The sequence below is a fragment of the Canis lupus genome, chromosome 23 (assembly GCF_011100685.1).
Source record: "Canis lupus familiaris isolate Mischka breed German Shepherd chromosome 23, alternate assembly UU_Cfam_GSD_1.0, whole genome shotgun sequence".
NCBI classification, from domain to species: domain Eukaryota; kingdom Metazoa; phylum Chordata; class Mammalia; order Carnivora; family Canidae; genus Canis; species Canis lupus.
In genome coordinates this window covers 22,761,073-22,779,227 of record NC_049244.1, presented here as the reverse complement: position 1 = coordinate 22,779,227, position 18,155 = coordinate 22,761,073, and the positions used below count along the sequence as shown (strand labels likewise).

The window sequence follows — 18,155 nt, the reverse complement described above, 5'->3', positions numbered from 1 at the left end:
AACATAAAAAAAAAAAAAAGAAGAAGAAGTTTTAATATATCCTGCCACTCCCCTCTGGCCTGCAAAGTTTTTGCTGAATAATTAGCTGATAGGATTTGCCTTTTACATAACCAGTTGCTTCTCTCTTGCTGCAAATTCTCTCTGTATCTTTAATCTTTGACATTTTAATTATTATGTGTTTTGGTGTGGAACTCCTTGGGTCCATCTTACTTAGAATTCTCTGCTTCTTAAACTTGAATGTCTGCTTCCTTCCCTAGGTTAGGGAAGTTTTCCACTATTATTTCTTCAAGTAAATTTTCTTTTTTTAAAAAGAATTTTTATTTACTTATTCATGAGAGAGGCAGAGACATAGGCAGAGGGAGAAGCAGACTCCCTTCAGGGAGCATGATGTGGGACTCAATCCCAAGACCCCTGGATCATGACCTGAGCCAAAGGCAGATGCTCAACCACTGAGCCACCCAGACACCCTCAAATAAATTTTCTGCTCCTTTTGTTCTTTCACTTCTTGGACCCCTACGATGCTAATGTTTGGCTCACTTGATGTTGTCTAAGAAATCTCTTATCCTAATTTTTTTCTATTATTTTTTCTTTTTGCTATTCATCATAGAGGCTTTCCATTGCCCTGGCTCCCAGATGGCTGATCTGTTCTTCTGCAGCCTTTAATCTACTGCTGATTTCCTCTAGTATATTTCTTACTTTAGTCACTGAATTCTTCAACTCTGATTTTTGAAATACATTCTCTTAGTTGAAGTTCTTACTGAATTCATCACTCTTCTCTCCAGTCTGGTGAGCATTTTTATGGCTATTACTTTGAACTCTTTATCATGTAGATTGCTTATTTTTGTTTCATTTAGTTCTTTTTCTAGGGTTTTGTCTTATTCTTTCCTTTAGAACATATTTCTCGGGCTCCTTATTTTGCTTGACTTTCTGTATTTATATTATGAGTTAGGTAGAATAGTTACGTCTCCTAAACTTGAAGGGATGATCTTGTGTATGGTCATCATCTGTGTAGACTGTATTGCCTGGTTACTTTGGCTGGTCAGAGCTGTGGCTGTCATAGGCTGGGGGTCTCAGGGTACTCTGTGCTGGGGACAATGTGGTGGGATGGCTGGAGCTGAAGTGGATGCAGACCCAGACAGTCCTGGGTGTCTCTGCACAGAGGGCAACCTGGCCAGACTGTTAAAGTTGAAGTGGTACAAGCAAGGGAGTAATCAGTCTCTCCACACATAGGTTGTCTTGAGAGGACAACTAAATCCAAAGTGAGTATAAGCCAACATGTCCTGGGGTACTCCTCACAGGAAGCAACATGGTGATTTGGCAAAAACCAAGGCAGGCATGGGGCAGAAGTTCCCAGGGTGTTCTGTGCAGACGGCATCCTGGCAGTGTATATCAAAGCAGTACGGGCTTGAAGTGTCCTGGGGAGCTTTGCCCCTCTCACCTTGGTGACATGGCTGGACCCATAATGAGTGATGACTAGGGGTGCCCCAATTTGTGCCACACTGAGGCTGCCTTGATGTGATGGCTAGGGCTAGTGTGAGATAGGGACCCCTTCATTTTCCCCTTATTTTAGTCATCTTTGGACTTGCTGCATTGACAGACTCAGAACACAACTACTACCTCTCGCCTCCATGGCTACTACCTTCTTCTGAGCCACCATCTTTAACTCTCTAGATTACTTAATAGCCCTGGAATTCTCCCTTCCTTTGGCCTGTGATTCTCCATAGTCTATTCTGAACAGAGAAACCAGAGGAGTTATGACAGATTATATAATTTCTCTAAGCAAACTTTGCAATTCATTAATTTTTCTTTCTTAGAGTAAACACAACAATGCCCCTGAACCATACACAACTTGGCCGTGATTATCTCTCAGATTTCAGTTCCTACTGTTCTTCCCAATTCACACTCTATCCCAAACACCCTGGCCTCACTGATGTTCTTTGAACAAACTGGCAAAATCCATTTGTGAGTTCTCTACACAGGCTGTTCCCTATGCCTAGAATGCTCTTTCTAAATGTCTACATGGTTTTTTTCTCAGCTCCATCAACTCTTTGCTTACTTTGCTTACTTTCACTTTTTCAGTGAAGTCTAATATATATATCTTGATCTAGGGAATTTGCCTGTTTTGTTTACTGTTTCATCCTCTTACCTGACAGAATGCATAAGTACCATGCTAGATAGTCAATAGGTACTCATTAAATATATTAATGAACTAGAGGTCAGCAATTTTACACTTCAGTAAGCTACCTAGTGCAATTGGACTGTGCATTAATATCAAAAGAGCTTTTACTTCTATAAGAAATCCAGAAGATTCGCACTTCTTCATGGTTTATTCTATTTCATTCATTATATTCTTGTTAATGAGAAGTATTTGACCTTTCATCATGACTCTGCATATACAAACTTGGCAATGAACAGCAATAGAATATAACACAATTTGACACCTTTGATTAATGAACTTAAGATATTTTTATTCAGGCACAATTCACCAGGCAACATGAAACCAGAGTCACCTCATTAAATTGTTAAGGTAGTCTATAAAGTAGAAGTCCTATAAATTGGGTAAGGTAAGGATTAGCAAAGGAGAAAGCAATCATGTATATACAGAAAGAGTCTTTTTCTTAAAACTTCTTTGGATTGGTGACTTATCAACATTAGCCACTAACTGGCAATAAGTCACATGTATTCAAACCCAAATCTTTTCAGCAAGGTGTGAGGTTTTAACATGGCTGGCTAGTGAAGGGTAACAGGCTACTCCAGCATGTACATACTTAAAGGAAACTATTTCTTATGACTCTTTGAGCTATTTTAGAGTAATAGCAGATCTGAATAAGTAAACCTGAAAATAGTGTGTGGGGTCTCCTTTGGGACTTCTGCTTCAAGTTAATTGTTTTTATTTTTTCTATTTCTATTTAAAGTTAGAAAACTCCATCCTATACATTATAAACTCCCTGGGAGCATATGACTGTATATGTTTAACTGCTTCATTTTAGAAATCAATAATCACACACTAGTATATTAAATAATTATCCAGAAAATTAAGAGGATATAAGTTTGTTGAAAATTTCAGGGTGCTTTCAAAATTAAATACATACAGTGTCTAATTTGTTACTAGGTATGTCACATTTAAGACATTCTCTCAAAATAATATTCTTAAATCAACTATATACTACCCATAAATCTCCTATTTTTTTCCACAATGATATCCTGGTTGCAAAAATTGGAATTACACACAAAAGATAGAATAAAACAATTTATCTGATTGATGTAAGTAAATTTTTTTAAAAAATCTTTATTCTAAAAAAATTTTTTTAACTGTTTTAAAATAATGAGTGCTTTGGTTTAAATGTTTAGATCTTTACTTTTTGATTTCCCAGTTCTGTGTAGACTCAAAACCCAGAGTAATAGATGGGGAATTTGGATACTGTAGCTCAAGGAATTCAATATAGAAATCAGAGTGACTTCCTGGAAACAAAGGGCAATGCCAGTATTTATCAATGAATTTATTTGCCACTGCATGATGGTATTCATTATATCCTTGAAACATACACATTCCAAATGTGTTCACTAAGGACAGTTGAATACAATCCAAAGATGAGAAGCATTATCAGCTGTGTAATCACCTGGTTGTGGTAAATGGTTTAAAGACCATATAGTATATAGACTATAAAACATATATAACAAAAGTAAGACATGCAAAATAAGTATCCAAAAAGTATAAACAACAACCCAACAAAAAATTTAGTTACCACTGATAGGAAAAATGATTACTAATATATGAATTAATAGAACAGATAAATAGAATCCACTTTGGTTATAATTTTTTATTCGTTTGCCTAAGTCACTAAGTCATTAGAGCTTGTCACTGAAAGAAAATGTGATCAAATTTGAAGAAAAGTTTAAATTTCACATATCCTGAATTGCTCAGCAAAGCCTATACTCAATACATAAAACCCTAATATTAGAGTATATACCAATTATTTGTTTGAACTTTTGTGTATATTAACCCCTGTTATAGGTGTTTGTTTGTTTTGTTTTATAGAGAATTATACTCAGAAATCTATAAGGTAAAGATATTTCCAAAATATGTTTCTTTCCTTTCTGACTTAACAATATCACAAGAATATCGCCGAATCCTATATATGTATCCCAGTGCATTATTTCTCATTTTTTCTTTTAAAAAACAGTTCTTTTTAAAATCAGATTCTCTATGTAAATTTACCATTGATTTTTCTTAGTTCCATAATCATCAGAAGTCTTGAAAAGCTAAAAAAAAAGTTTTGCAAAGCTATTTTATGATAAATAAGATCATTGCAATGATGTTAATCATCATTAGAAGTAGTGTTTTACATTACACAAATTACATGGGTGTTACAACGTGCCTTGGGTTTCTTTCCCAATGACTTCCAAGAAGAAATTAGAGAAAGAGCATGAGCACTGGGTGTTACGCTATATGTTGGCAAATTGAACTCCAATAAAAAAAATATTAAAAAAAAAAGAGAAAGAGCTTATTGCTATACAGATTTAAATATCCTGGAATATACTATATCTTTGTTTTAGATAAGAAGCTGTAACCATAGTTAAATTGCAATTAATTATTCAGTCACTGCTTATCCATTTTATGGATTATCTAAGTCCTTTGTTTTTCCGGTCATTAATTCATCTCTTTTGGTAGATGGGGAAGGAATGAATAGCTGGAGGTCAAACTAGCCTTGGATACATCTTGGTTTGGGAGTAAGTTAAAGCTGTTAGCCAAGAGGAAGTTTGAAATGATCTCCGGTAAGGTTAGTCATACACTGAGACATTTTGGGCAGCTGTTTATAAGGAATAAATTAAAGGAAACCTGTCCAAATAGTTTTAGTGACCTATGTAATCATTTTCTATTACTCCCTTGACAAATCACCAGAAACATTGTGACTTAACGCAAATTAATTATCTTACAGTTTTGTAAATCAGAAGTCTGACACAGGTCTCATTGAGTTGAAATCAAGGTATGAGCAAGTCTGCATTCTTTTCTGGAGTTTGCAGGTGAGGACCTATTTTCTTTTCCTTTCTAGTTGCTGGATACTAACCACATCTCTTGGTTCTTGACCTCCTTCTTCCATCTTAAAAGAGCAGTATACCATCTCTTTGACCTTCCTTCCAGCATTACATCTTGCTCTGATCATAGCTGGGAAAGGTTCTCCACTTTTAAGGACTCATATGTTAAATTGGTCCACCCAAAATATCTGAATAATTTCCTCATCTGAAGCTCAGTACCCTAAGTCAAATCTGCAATATCCTTTCTGCCAAGTAAAGAAACATATTCACGGATTCCAGGGAATCAGTGCCTGGCTATCTTTGAGGGGTCCTTATTCTGGCCATCACACTCAGTGAATCTCAAATTTTCACAATGCTATTTTTAAAATGTTTTAGGTAAAATAATTAGTAACACTAACAAAATACCTAAGTAACTCAACAATAATAGCTCCCATTAACTGAGTGCTTATTATCTTTCAGACACAAATAGTATCACATAATTCTCACAACAGGCCCTTAAATTACTCAGTGTTTTTGTTACCCTTTTACAGATGAGCAGAGGGAAAGTGATGGCTTAGGCCAAGTTATGCAATTTTAACCAAGGCAGCATCAAAAGCCAATGTTTCCTTCCAGGTTCTCCTGGCTCTAGGTTTCACTCTTGACTTTCTATTATTTTGTAAATAATTTATTTTCATATATTTACACCTTGACTCAAAAAGTTTTACTGAATAAAAACAATGATGGAGATTGTAGGGCATAGCTTAGTTCAGTGGTTCTTAAACTTTAGCTTCTACCAGAACCATATTCCAGGATTTGATAAAGTGAAGAGTGCTGGGGCCCTTCCCCAGAGCTTCTGATTCAGCAAGCTTAGGGTAAGGCCTAAGAATCTGTGTTTCTACAAGTTCTTAGGCAATGCTGATGCTGCCGGACTATGCTTTGAGAACTACTGGCCTAGAAAATGAACAACCTAAGATGGAATAAGCATATATCCCAGATGTTTTTGGCAGAACAAAAGTCACCAAATATTATAGAGGAGAGAGGTGGGGGAGAAATATTAGTAAGCCATCTTAATGCCTATAAAGTAAAAGAGCTTGGCCAGGGCCATTTGTTTAGGTATTAATAGAGATGTAACTAAAACCCAAGTCTTCTCAGGTACAGAAAAACTTGTGAGAACAAACATCACTTATTTTTAGCCTTTCCTGCATCTGACCCTGTAAGTGGATTTAATTATCTACACTGTCTCCATTCTCATGTTGATAAATAAGTGGAAGGCTGGCATCCAAGGTCTGTCTGACCAATTTCTTTGAAAAAAATTCTGGAACACTTGGGGTATAAATAAAGAATGAAATCTGTTTTTATTGCCATCATTTTATTAATTTAGGCTGTGCATAAAATACACAGTATTTGAACATCAGAAGGATTTTGCTAATTTTTTCCCCCTAAAGAACCTCATTTTGGAACAAGGTCTTAATGTGCTGTTTCTCATGTTTCTCTCTAACGTTCCCTGGCAAGGCACGTGCTAACAGCCTGGCTCTGCAAGCATCTGGCTGGCACTAGAGCAACCCTAAGAGAGACAGAAGGACCTGCTCTTCATCATCTTTTCAGAAAGGATTTCAACTCTCTGGAGCTTGGCTGGAAGTCATGTCTTTTCTTCATCATTTTCTAATGTTGGTATTCCCTTTGAAAGCCTATTTATTGAGGTTTCTGAAATGCCCTCTCTTACACCAAGTTTGGTCATCATCCGACCATAAGATAATCAAAAGAACCTGGGAAACATTTGGAGTGAAATGTATGGCATGCCTTAGAATTGAGGCACAGGGGGAACGTGAGATGAGGCAGATGTAGGAGCTACAGCTTATGCACTGCATTTCTAGATGTCAGCAATGTTGAAATATGTAGCTTAAAGCAAGTGTAGATCAGCAAAGGCTGGGATAGAAATAACACTCTATTTCCTGGGATGATTCATTTAAGGAAGCTATTTATTGCATACATAGTTTAAAGATTACATACCCATTTTCTTGTATGATTGTTCATACATAAATATATTTATTTTACTGCCCCTAAAATAGCCTAACATTCCATCAAAAAAAATAAAATAAAAAGACTGGAGGAGGAGAGTTCATCTCCTCTAGTTTCAATTGTGTAAGATTATTGTAGTAATGATAGATGTTTTTAACATGAGGTCACCAACAATGCTGTTTTGTCCTTGATTGTTGATTTGAGTCAGAGATTAAGTGGAACACAACTCTCCAGGCCAAAACATCATTGGACGTGATGAATATGTTGAGAATGTCTTTCAACTGCATGGAGAGTTAAGCACAGCATCTTTGGCACAACCACTGGAAGTCTTCCATTTTGGTTCTCTGGCAGATATCTGCCTAGAGAACCTCTTGGGCTCTGTCTGTGGTGATATATGTGGGATATAACTGGGTTCAATTTTATTTCAATGTCCTTAGGTGAGCATTTGTGCCAATTTAGAGCTCCTTCATTTGAAGGTAAAGCGAAATCAGATAGAGTAGCCAGAAATCATTTCATAGGATGCAAGTGTTTCCTGGGTTGGTATTTAAAAGACCATACATCATTGGCCTGTTTACCAAGCCCTCACTAAGGAATCAAATCACCTATTCTTGGTGACCTTCAAATATACTCTTTCTTTGTTTGGCTACTTCTTTTTCCTTTTCTGCCAGTCATGTTGTCTCCTACTATCCAGGAATAGCTCCAGCATTCTACTTAGGATATTTTTATTGGAAAGCTATGCAGCAAATGCATCCTATCCTTTGGCCCTCCCCTGCTTTAAGGTAATTTCTCTCCTCTTCATGTTCTTCCACTCTATCACTGCAAACAACAGCACATTCAAATGGCTCCCCGCTGCCCTTTAGCTTCATAAACAAGCAATGGGTATAATAAATATGTATTTTGCATTCCATCTGCAAGCTCCTCTCAGAGGATCCATAGTACTGTAGAACTCCATTCTGAATTGGGGAAATACATATGATGGGGAAGTCAGAGAAATAAGAATTATCTAGGTGAAAATAAATTTAAAATCAAATTCAGTTTTATTAAGTATGGTCTCCAGAGAGAAACTTATAGACTACAAAAGAAAAAACTGCATCACTGCAGTTGCTTCACAGAGGTCACAGAAACCATATTCTATTTAAGACTTGCAAAGACCTTCTCCTGGAGTTGACAGAGTGGTTTATTATTATTTTTATTACTCTTATCATGTTTTTAAATGTTTCTAATCCAAATCATTTAATATAATCTGAGTAATTATTTAAGTTTCAGGTGCATAGTTAACATTTGTATAGAACTTTGGCGTTTCCAAACATTTTTTTCGTGCACTATCAAACAATATTCTTCAAAATAAGTCTGTAAGTTAGCATTATTACATTACATTTTAAAATGAGGAACATGAGGTACACACAGTTAGGCAGCTTGTCTAGGATCAGGCAATTAATAACAGAATGGCCCTGAATCCAGTGGTTCCAAATCCTGCCTCCAGAACTTCCTATTGCAAGCACCTGAGGAGTTTCAGGGAAGAAAAAAAATCAGTGCCCAGGCCCCAACGCAGAAAAATTAAATCAGAATATCTGAGGGTAGAGTCCAAGAATCAGTATTTTCTAGCAATTCTGTAGGAGATTCTGTGAAGCCAATGGTGGGATTCATAGCACTAATTTGAATAGCTCTCTTTATCATAGCTAATATTAGAGCATAGATTATTTAATCAACTCAGTATTTTGCAGCATAGGCAAGCAGGCTAAAAGCAAAATATCTGGCATGCCATTTGTTATCTCCCATTCTCCTTCAGCAAGCTTTGAGTATGCCTTTATGCAAACCCCATGAAAACATGGGGATATTTAATACTAACAACTAAAAGAGTGCTTGGAATAGCAGGGACAGCATACAAAGCAAGCAAAGAGGAGGTCATAACTAGTGGACTCTAGCAAGTATTCCAGTTTCATTATTCCCATGAAAACCACTCTCTTTTTCATTGAACCATCACTGTCATTAGTCTTTGGCATATACTGAAGAGGGAGGTGAAGTGACCAATTTTCAGAAATGCAGTCTCTGACCAAATGTACACCAATTGCTTTTTTTTTTTCCTGCAGATCAGTTACCAGTGAATTGTGAACTTCCATTCAAAGTGGTCCTGACCTTTGCTTCATTGGTGATTTTAAATGCTCCTACAATTCCTAGTGAAACAGGGAGAATATTTTGTGATTTTGAACTCTAGGCATTTACTTTGCTTCACACCTCTTTTGAATCAGCCTTCTTTCTCTTAAGACTGAGTCTAGAGGCCTGCCTCCTAAAGTAGAAAATGAAATGGTCTGATATTAGCCTGTTCAGTATGACACTGGATTAGAAAACAAGGTATAGGGGAAGAGGGAATTCACTAAACTCCGTGATCAGTTCTTTAACTGACCAAGAGCTATACTTGGTAGGTGGAATAGCAAAATGTTTTACATAAAGGTGATCTGGTCAGGAAGAGAAAGTTTAAAGAATACTTCTCTGGTTTCTAAGAATGGAGAGAAGGCAGATAAATATGGCAACAGAAGGAAGGATTCAGAGTATGTTCTACTATCCCTGCTTCAGATCTTCACTAGATTGTAATAAAGAGAAGAGAACTGATCCAAGTGCTCCTGCCTTAGTTGGGGCTTTTGAGGGAGAACCTTGTGTATTTATTCATCTATTCATTCAACAGTATTTATTGAGTGCCTGCTCTGTGCTGATAACTGTCTTGAGGGACAGAGATAGAGCAGCCTCACTCAGTTCCCATGTAGCACTGATGGTAGAAGAGAGGAGTTTTGTTAGAGGGTTGACTCAAATCTGAAAGAAAGATATATCTACTGAACTACCCAGAGACTGAGTTATTCAGATGATCTAAGCTATTATATTGGTCTATATTACTGATCTGATAGAAAAAATTTGGTTACCTTCTCTCAGAGGTAGACAGTGTTCCAGAGCATAATGTATCAATTAGTTTTTAAGAAAACAAATGAACATTGGGACACCTGGGTGGCTCAGCAGTTGAGTGTCTGTCTTTGACTCAGAGTGTGATCCCAGGATCCAGGATTGAGACCCACATCAGGCTCCCTGCAGGGAACCTGCTTCTCCCTCTGCCTCTGTCTCTGCCCTTCTCTCCCTGTGTCTCTCATGAATAAATAAATAAATATTTAAAAAAAAAGAAAACAAATGAATAAGCAAAGCTGTATTTCTCAACATATTACTAATTTTGAAACCCTGCTCTATTAGGGAACAAGGGGATGTAGTAAGATAGAATAGTTGGGAAGAGGAAATGCTGAGCGTAGAATATTGTCATTGCTCATTGTCTACATTGGTAGGTCTAGGAAGCCTCAGAGAGTCAAGATCAAGAAATAGATAATCTGGACAAATAATATATTACTGTTGTGTATTTGTGCTGTTGCATTTTTTAAAACCTATAAGGCTGATAACTAGAACTGTACCTCTAATTATAAAGGTCAATTTCCCGGGGAAAAGAACAGGATAGGTAAACTGGTTAGTCAATGAAATTAGGGAATGCCTGTGCTTGAAGAAATTTATGTATATTTATGCATATTCTAAGTCATTGAAACAGCTGTTGTGAATGGCTATAGATTTCAAAAAACTCTCATAATTATGAGGAACCCTCTTATAAAATATGGAAACCAAATAGTTAGGTCCAATTCCTAAGTATCATGAGTAATCTCGATTTTCATCCTTCATTTGGCATACATTGTTTGACATTGTCTTCTTAGTTTTTATTCTCACTAGACTCTCCATTTTATTTGTCTGCAGTGTCTCTAAATACACCAATAACAATTCTGTGATTAAGGGGCTATGTAAGGACTCCTCTAAAGATCTAAGAGCTTTGACAGAATATAACTACTCTAAGAAAGTCCTGGCATGGCAAGAAGACTGCTTAGGACTTTTCTTTTGCCCATTTAGTGTCAGTTACGTACTTACAGTATCTGGCATGTTTCCTAAGTATAGATATACACAATGAGCTACTTAGTGGCATCCAACCATGGCTCCTCAATTTTCTACTTATGTATTCAGGAACAAGCCTGAAGTATGAGGCAATGGGTACAATGAATGCAATTCAGTGGTAATGATGATGAAAGTAAGCAATTCTCCTCCAAGGAAAGATCATCTTTTCTTGGTTCATTAATTGGTTAAAGAGCTTAGATCAGCATAAAATGCCTTTAGCTGGTAATTAGCATGCAAATAAGCACTGGCCCACAGGCCCAGGATTTAAAAGGAACTTGGCCGGGCTTAAAAGGAATGCTGGAGGCAAGCATATTTTAATAAAAATAAAAAATAATTCCCAAAGCATTGATAATATTTGATTTATGATGTTTTCTTTTTTTACTCCTGTGAACCCCACTGTAAGAGTTGACTCTATTATTAAGATTCACCATTGAAGTCACTGGAATGAATTCTTTAAGAAATAAGGAAGAGAATATGTTGCTTCTAAAGAAGACCTATGGGTTTTCCATTAGGACATTTATGAAACATTTATATCTGGTACACAACGCCTTGGCTTTATACAAGAGTACATTTTACAAAGGCTATAAAATTGCTGCAGGGATTAATAAATTTGGAACCCCAATATCAACTCCACATCTCAAAATTAGCAATCACTTTTGTATTTTTCACGATAAGCTAGAGTATGACACTATAACAGATTAATCCTGGAATTTCTATGACCTAACACAGGCAGAGTTGATTTCTCACTCAGACTATTGCAGCATTTCTCTGCCTTTAGTGCCGCAGTTCTTGGTCACACCGTTTCAAAGCATGAAGATGTAGACCAGATGAAGGAGTGGTGGGCAGCAAAGTTTATTGAGCAATAGTACAAAGCTCCCAGAGACAGAGGGGATCCAAGAGGTTTGCCCTTGGAGTTTCTAAGTTGAAGGGTTTTTTATGAGCTTTTTTGCTGAACTATCTTAAGCAATCAAGGTGTGCTGAGTTGTGGCAATCAGGGCTTTGGTCACATATCTGTCTACCTATTAGGTTAATGTCAATATGCTAGGGATCTTTTCTTGCTAACATCTGGGGGCTTATGTCTTAACTGCTCCTTGCCCTTGATAATGACAACTGTTTTGTGCTTGTCTTATCTTAGAACATTTTACAGAAGCTGCAAAACAGAATGCTAGTATGGTCCTATGTAAGCTGCAAAACAGGATGTTAGTCCTGTTTTATCTCAGCTGCCTTAACTCCATATTTTCTCATTAGGGACCCTGGCCCTGACTACCTAACTGTCCAATAAATCCTAATAAGATTATCTTTCTTTTGTAGGTGAACAGGAGCCACTCCTCCACATCTTTCCACCTGGACCCAGGCTTTTGAAGGCTCTGGCAATTTATAGCTGCACAACCTGGAACACATGTCACTGACTCTTGAATGCTTTACCCTAGGAGTGAGAATTGTTACTTCTGCTTTGAGGCCATTGGTCAGCACTAGTCCTCCGGCCTCACCAAACTGGAAAGGGGCTAAGAAATATAGTGGAGCACACAGTACACAATATTGTTTCATTTTAAAGTCATACAGTGAAAGATTTCATCAAGTCCTTCATGTCCTGTTTTGCTACAACAAATACGGTCAAGCTTAGTGTCACCAAAATGCTTTTTCAGAACAAGAATATGTGGACATTTTTTCTAGAGTGATGTAACAGAAATGACTATGGTGGAAGAGAGGTGGTGTACTAACCACTTTCATGTGGGTGAAAGTGGGTGGCTCAGTCTGTTAAGCATCTGACTTTTGCTCAGGTCATGATCTCAGGGTCCTGGGATAGAACCCTTTGTGGGGCTCCCTGCTGAGCAGGGAGTCTGCTTCTTCCTCTGCCCATACTTATGCTCTCTCTCTCAAATCAATCAATCAATCACCAATCAATCTTTAAGATAAAAAAGATGTAGTCCCCATTGAATTCTACTGAAGAACTCCTAGTTTTAAATTTTTTAAGTTGTTTATGTAGATCAGTATTTCTTAATCTTTTTTCAATGTCTCCACCAAAGAGCTTTTTCAGACATTTGTTTACCTAAACAATCTCCTCATGAGATATCCTACTATAGATAAACTAGATCTGTTTATGTATCATATATATATCTGAGCTTTACATATAAGAACACCAAGGCTTTTTTGTCCCCCAAGAACCAATTTTCACAATCTTGAAGGTGATATCACTACTCGCCCCCACCATAACCATAAGAATGCATGGTCTAAATTTAACAGAATAGAATTGAAACATGACCTATACTCTAGCATTTATGTAACTGATTATGTGTATTTTTACATGATTCTATCATATTTTCCATAGTTGTTTCCCATGTGCCATTAGGAGTCATATGCTGCCACCCTCATTTTCCATATTTCTCCACCAATACTATGAAGGTGGCATAACTTAGTGATTCAGAACACAGGCTCTGAAATTAAACAGCATACTTTGAAATCCTACTATCCTCACTAGGAAGATCTCAGATCTTTGACCCTATAGACCTGAGGTTTGCTTTTGTTTTTGTCTTCTTTTTTAAACCTATAAATGCACCTTAGTAGAACCTATGTTATAGCATTATTGGAATAATGGGAGTCAATGTTTTTTCATATTGGCTAAAATGTAGCTTGTGGTAAATGTTTTAACAAAGATGTTCTCATGCTCTGTAGGCCTATTTCGTTGTCTCCAAATCCCAGAAGTTTTTAGTGGAAAGAAAAGAAGGTGAAGCTAAAATTTCTCTGTCATGTGTCTTAATCCTATTTCACCAAAGGCCGTAATCCTTATTTTATGGCTGGCAGTGCTGCCTTCCTGGCTTCAGATCCCAGGGTCACTTAGGCCTGTCCGTATTAGGTTATGAACAAGGAACCAAAGAAATCCCTTTGGTTTGGGAAAGTCACTGATTTGTGGGAGATTAAATGCTTTCTTTGATATTTTGGCTCAACTGCCCTAATAGTATTAAGAATGAAGGTCAGGACTCTCACTCAGATTTTAAAGTAACAGCCTCCAGCAAAAGTAACAGCTGAGAGAGGAAAGGGTTGTAGTTTTTCAAAAGCTATGCATGAGACCCATCTATGAGGGAGAGTGGAAAGAACACTAACTGGGCTTGAAATTTAGAGTTCTAACTTCATTTATTTTAGTTTAAAGATTTTATTTATTTATTTATGAGACACACACAGAGAGAGAGGCAGAGACACAGGCAGAGGGAGAAGCAGGCTCCATACAGGGAGGCCGACGTAGGATTCCATCCCGGGTCTCCAGGATCATGCCCTGGGTTGAAGGCGGCGCTAAACCGCTGAGCCACCCAGGCTGCTTTAGAGTTCAAACTTTAAATCATAGGAACACTATTGACTCATTAAGGATACTTGGACCAATAATTTATTCCTATTGAGCCTTGGTTTCCTCATCTATAAAATGTGGATTATAGTGTCTACCTCACTGAAAAATTTTGTTGAGCTGAAATGAATTAGAATTAATGTATTGATGAGAATACTCAGTAGAGACCAAGACTATATGCAAATGTGAAAGATTATTATCTCCACCTACTTTCACCCATACTTTGGTCTAATTGTTCTAATTACTGTGAAAGCAGGGATGATTTTCTGATTACAAATCTTTCATCTATTTATCTGTCCCATATCATGACCCCATCTAATTAGAAAAGGTAGTGCTATTGAATTGTAATATGAATACTTGAAGTCCGGACATTAATTATTAAATGTCTGAGAACCTCCCCAAAAGCACTAAATCTACCATTTTCCCCATAATTTCTGCCAAGTACATTTAAGACTAGATGGATTTGAATGGCCAGAAATCCACACCTGTGTTCTCTTTTCCTTTACTTCTTAGCTAATGGGATGAATATCTGTTAAAAAGAACCTATCTCCGTATCTTGGCCTGTTTCTAGTTGTCTCTATAAATGACATTATAGGAAGGGATATAAATTGGGGACTTTTGATGTTGGGCATGAAGCATCCTTTGGGCAGATGCTAAAGATAAATACTATGTGTTCACACACACAAGATGGAATCAGGATAAAGGGCACAAGTGGCATGTGCAGATCAGCTCATCTGGAAAGTTTCCTTCCATCCTCCTTATACCTCTTCCCGTAACATGCCTGTGAACAAGAAAAGATTGGTCATAGGGGCTCAAGAGGTTATTGTAATTTGAGATCTTAGGAAAATCTCTCAGAATGGAGTATGGAAGGAATATTGGTTACTCCAATGATGTGTTTTGTCCCACAAGGAATATAACAAACCCCTGAGCATGTGCCAACAAACCTCTTTAGGATCCAGGTGATGAAGGACTAGGGAGCTTGGATGGGACTCTGTTTAGCTGGTGAAAGTGTAGTAGACTTCCAAATCTCTGCTATATAATATATTCCTCTCTGTAGTAGCAGGAAAATTTGAGCTGCTTTGCATGAATATTAAGAAAATGAATGCAACTCAGAATATAACATTAGTATTTTGAAAATATACAGTGTCAAGTTTTACAACAATCTACTTCTTTTTTACCCATGACCTGTAAGTTGATATTGGTACCTTCCTCTTTCTCTGTCATCTTCTCCTGCCAGTCTCTTATCTTTTTCCATGTCAGTCTATTTATCAGGGCAGATGCCTGGGACATAGGAATTGCAATTCCACGTACGGGTTTTTTCACTTAGGGATAAATCTATGAAAAAGCCAGAGCAGCACTGGTTCAGAGTGGCAGAAAATTGGGGCATTGGACATTAAGCACAGATATATTTAATAATTTATACAGAATTAATAAGGTACTGGGTTGTTTTTAAAAGCTATGATCAAGTGACTGTTACAGATACTATTTACAAAATTGATACTTCGCTAGAAGACAAACCAAGTTTAGTAACATAATTAAATAGAAATTAAATTAAGGAAAGTGCATAATCATATTCTTATTAATATGTTAACTTTGTAAAGATTATTTGCGTATTGTGGGCATTGAGCAAGATAACTAAAACACGTTAATTAGATTTCAAGTGAATTGCCACCATGTTAATTCATATTTTATAAGAATAGTAATTAAAATCCAACATGTTATAGCTATAGAATGGTATTTTATTATATCCCATACTAACATTTCCTTATAAGTAATTTTAAAACATCAGTTTAATGGATTAGTAAAAGTGCAATAGTGTAACTGGGCATTTATTTTTAATAGAATCCATATTATGAAGTGAATTTTTATTATTCTTAAAGTCATTCACAGAACAATTTTAATGATATAATACTTACATTCTATCAGGGATTCTTTTGTAGCGACTTTGTGCTGCGAATTATTTTCTATATTCTTTTAATATTCTTATATTTATCATTCTACATTCTTTAAATAAAGATAAAAAAAATTCTACATTCTTCAAATAAATATTGGTTTTACATCCATTTCTCTAACTTTCTTTTATTTGTATAAGAAAACATAGTTATCCTGTCTTTGGATTTGAGTATCTAGTTCAATACATATGTAATATGTCACAAGTTTTGTGGACTGGCATTTTATTTGGTCAGACCACCGTATCAGTTTGCCAAACATTTCCCATATTTGATTAAGGGTAAGGACGTAAGGGATGATTCTACTTCTATAGAGCCATTTTAAGAGAAGGATGAGAAAAACATTAAAATGTGTGAAGTCAGATTAGGTCTTCTTTTTTGGCAAGTAAACTACCCTCTTGGTTATCTGCCTTTTAGAAAACAGAAATTTCATTGCTCTATTTTATTTACTCAGGATCTTAGCAGAGCCCCAGCAGTTGATAATGCCAGTGTTTGCCAACTGAAATACATTGCATAGAAACTAGTGGGAAATCATATCAATGGGTTTTTAGTCAGATTAATTTGAGATGGCAACTACCTTGCTAAGAGTCATCTGCGAAGAGTTCACATGCTGTTGTTTGAGAGAACTCTCTCTTCTGAAATTTCCTTCAGTGCTTTTTATCAATGAGCAGATATGGCCCAAGAGAAGGGTCTTAAACATGTTTTCAATAACAGTATGAGGACAGCATTATTATTTCAACTTTTTAGATAAGGAAACAGAAGTGCAAGTATGTAAGATACAGTGCCAAAAATTCTCAAAAATTCCAGTGAGGGCTATTGTTTGCATTTCCCTTGTGACTACTTCATACCAGCCACTCTCCACTACTGTTCTCAACACAGATTTCAACCACTTATTTCTATTTATTTCAACACTACTTTATGTAGTGGTTGGGCTGTCTGTACTCCTTTACCTAAGTGTAGCTGCAACCTTATAGTAGACATTATGACTCTTGCCCAAATCATCCTCAGGAATGAAGGATTTAAACTTCCAATTGCTGGTGTCTCAGATTTCAACCCCCTCGAGTTAACTGCCTCGGGTGGAGCTCTGCCTCATGCAAACTCTATTTCCTGCAACCAGTAGCTACCCCAAAGTTGAAGAGCCCAGCCTTTTAACATCAAAGTGGGAAAGGTTTAAAGGAGTAACCCTTCCTTCTAACTCTCTGCAGCGTCATTTATGACTTCCACTGAGGCCACATTGCAGTTCATTTTGTCCAATCCTGCGTTTTGTTTTTTTTTTCCTTTTTCTTCTGTTAGATCCCCAGAGCCTGATAGATCTCCTGCATGTTAGCATGTTAATTCCACCTCAGAGACTGCTGGCCAGGTAAATCAATTGCAGCAACTCTGCACTGCTTCTGGATCTGGAATTTGTCATTATTTTGTGGAGCTTACAGAGTTAATTCTACAATAATGCGTTTTTGTATTTCTATTTTTGATACACATTTCCTGAATGGCTTAAATAAATGAAAACAATAGTTGAATCTAGATGATAGTGTTAATAAAAAAGGTTGAGTTTATAGGATTTAAGAGGGCCTTAATCCTAGAGGGTATTAGATAAAATGAAGGAATCTTACAATGAGGCATAATTGGATTCAGATCTTGAATACATTAACTAGAAATCAGGAATATGAATTTAAGTGATTGTATAAAAAAGAAAAAGAGCATTTCCTTTTGCAAACTTCAGTGTTCAATAATTAGATAAAGGTTCCAGAGGAAAGTATGTTTTGCCTTTGCAGCTTCAACCATTAGATGACTATTGGAGCAAAGACTTCAAGTTTGCTACAGGGAAAGGAGTTTGAGCAAGTGAGGAAATTTCTCTTCTAGGTTTT

General features: G+C 36.7%; 1 long non-coding RNA gene across 1 annotated transcript; it reads left to right on the top strand.

Annotated features, from left to right (window-relative positions):
• Window positions 1-3,307: 3,307 nt before the first annotated feature.
• LOC119865371 lies at window positions 3,308-16,283 on the top strand. The gene is made up of 5 exons (XR_005376962.1): window positions 3,308-4,781; window positions 4,941-5,025; window positions 6,529-6,683; window positions 9,126-9,184; window positions 12,316-16,283. It is a non-coding gene; the product is annotated as an uncharacterized LOC119865371 (long non-coding RNA).
• The last annotated feature ends 1,872 nt before the right edge of the window (window positions 16,284-18,155 follow it).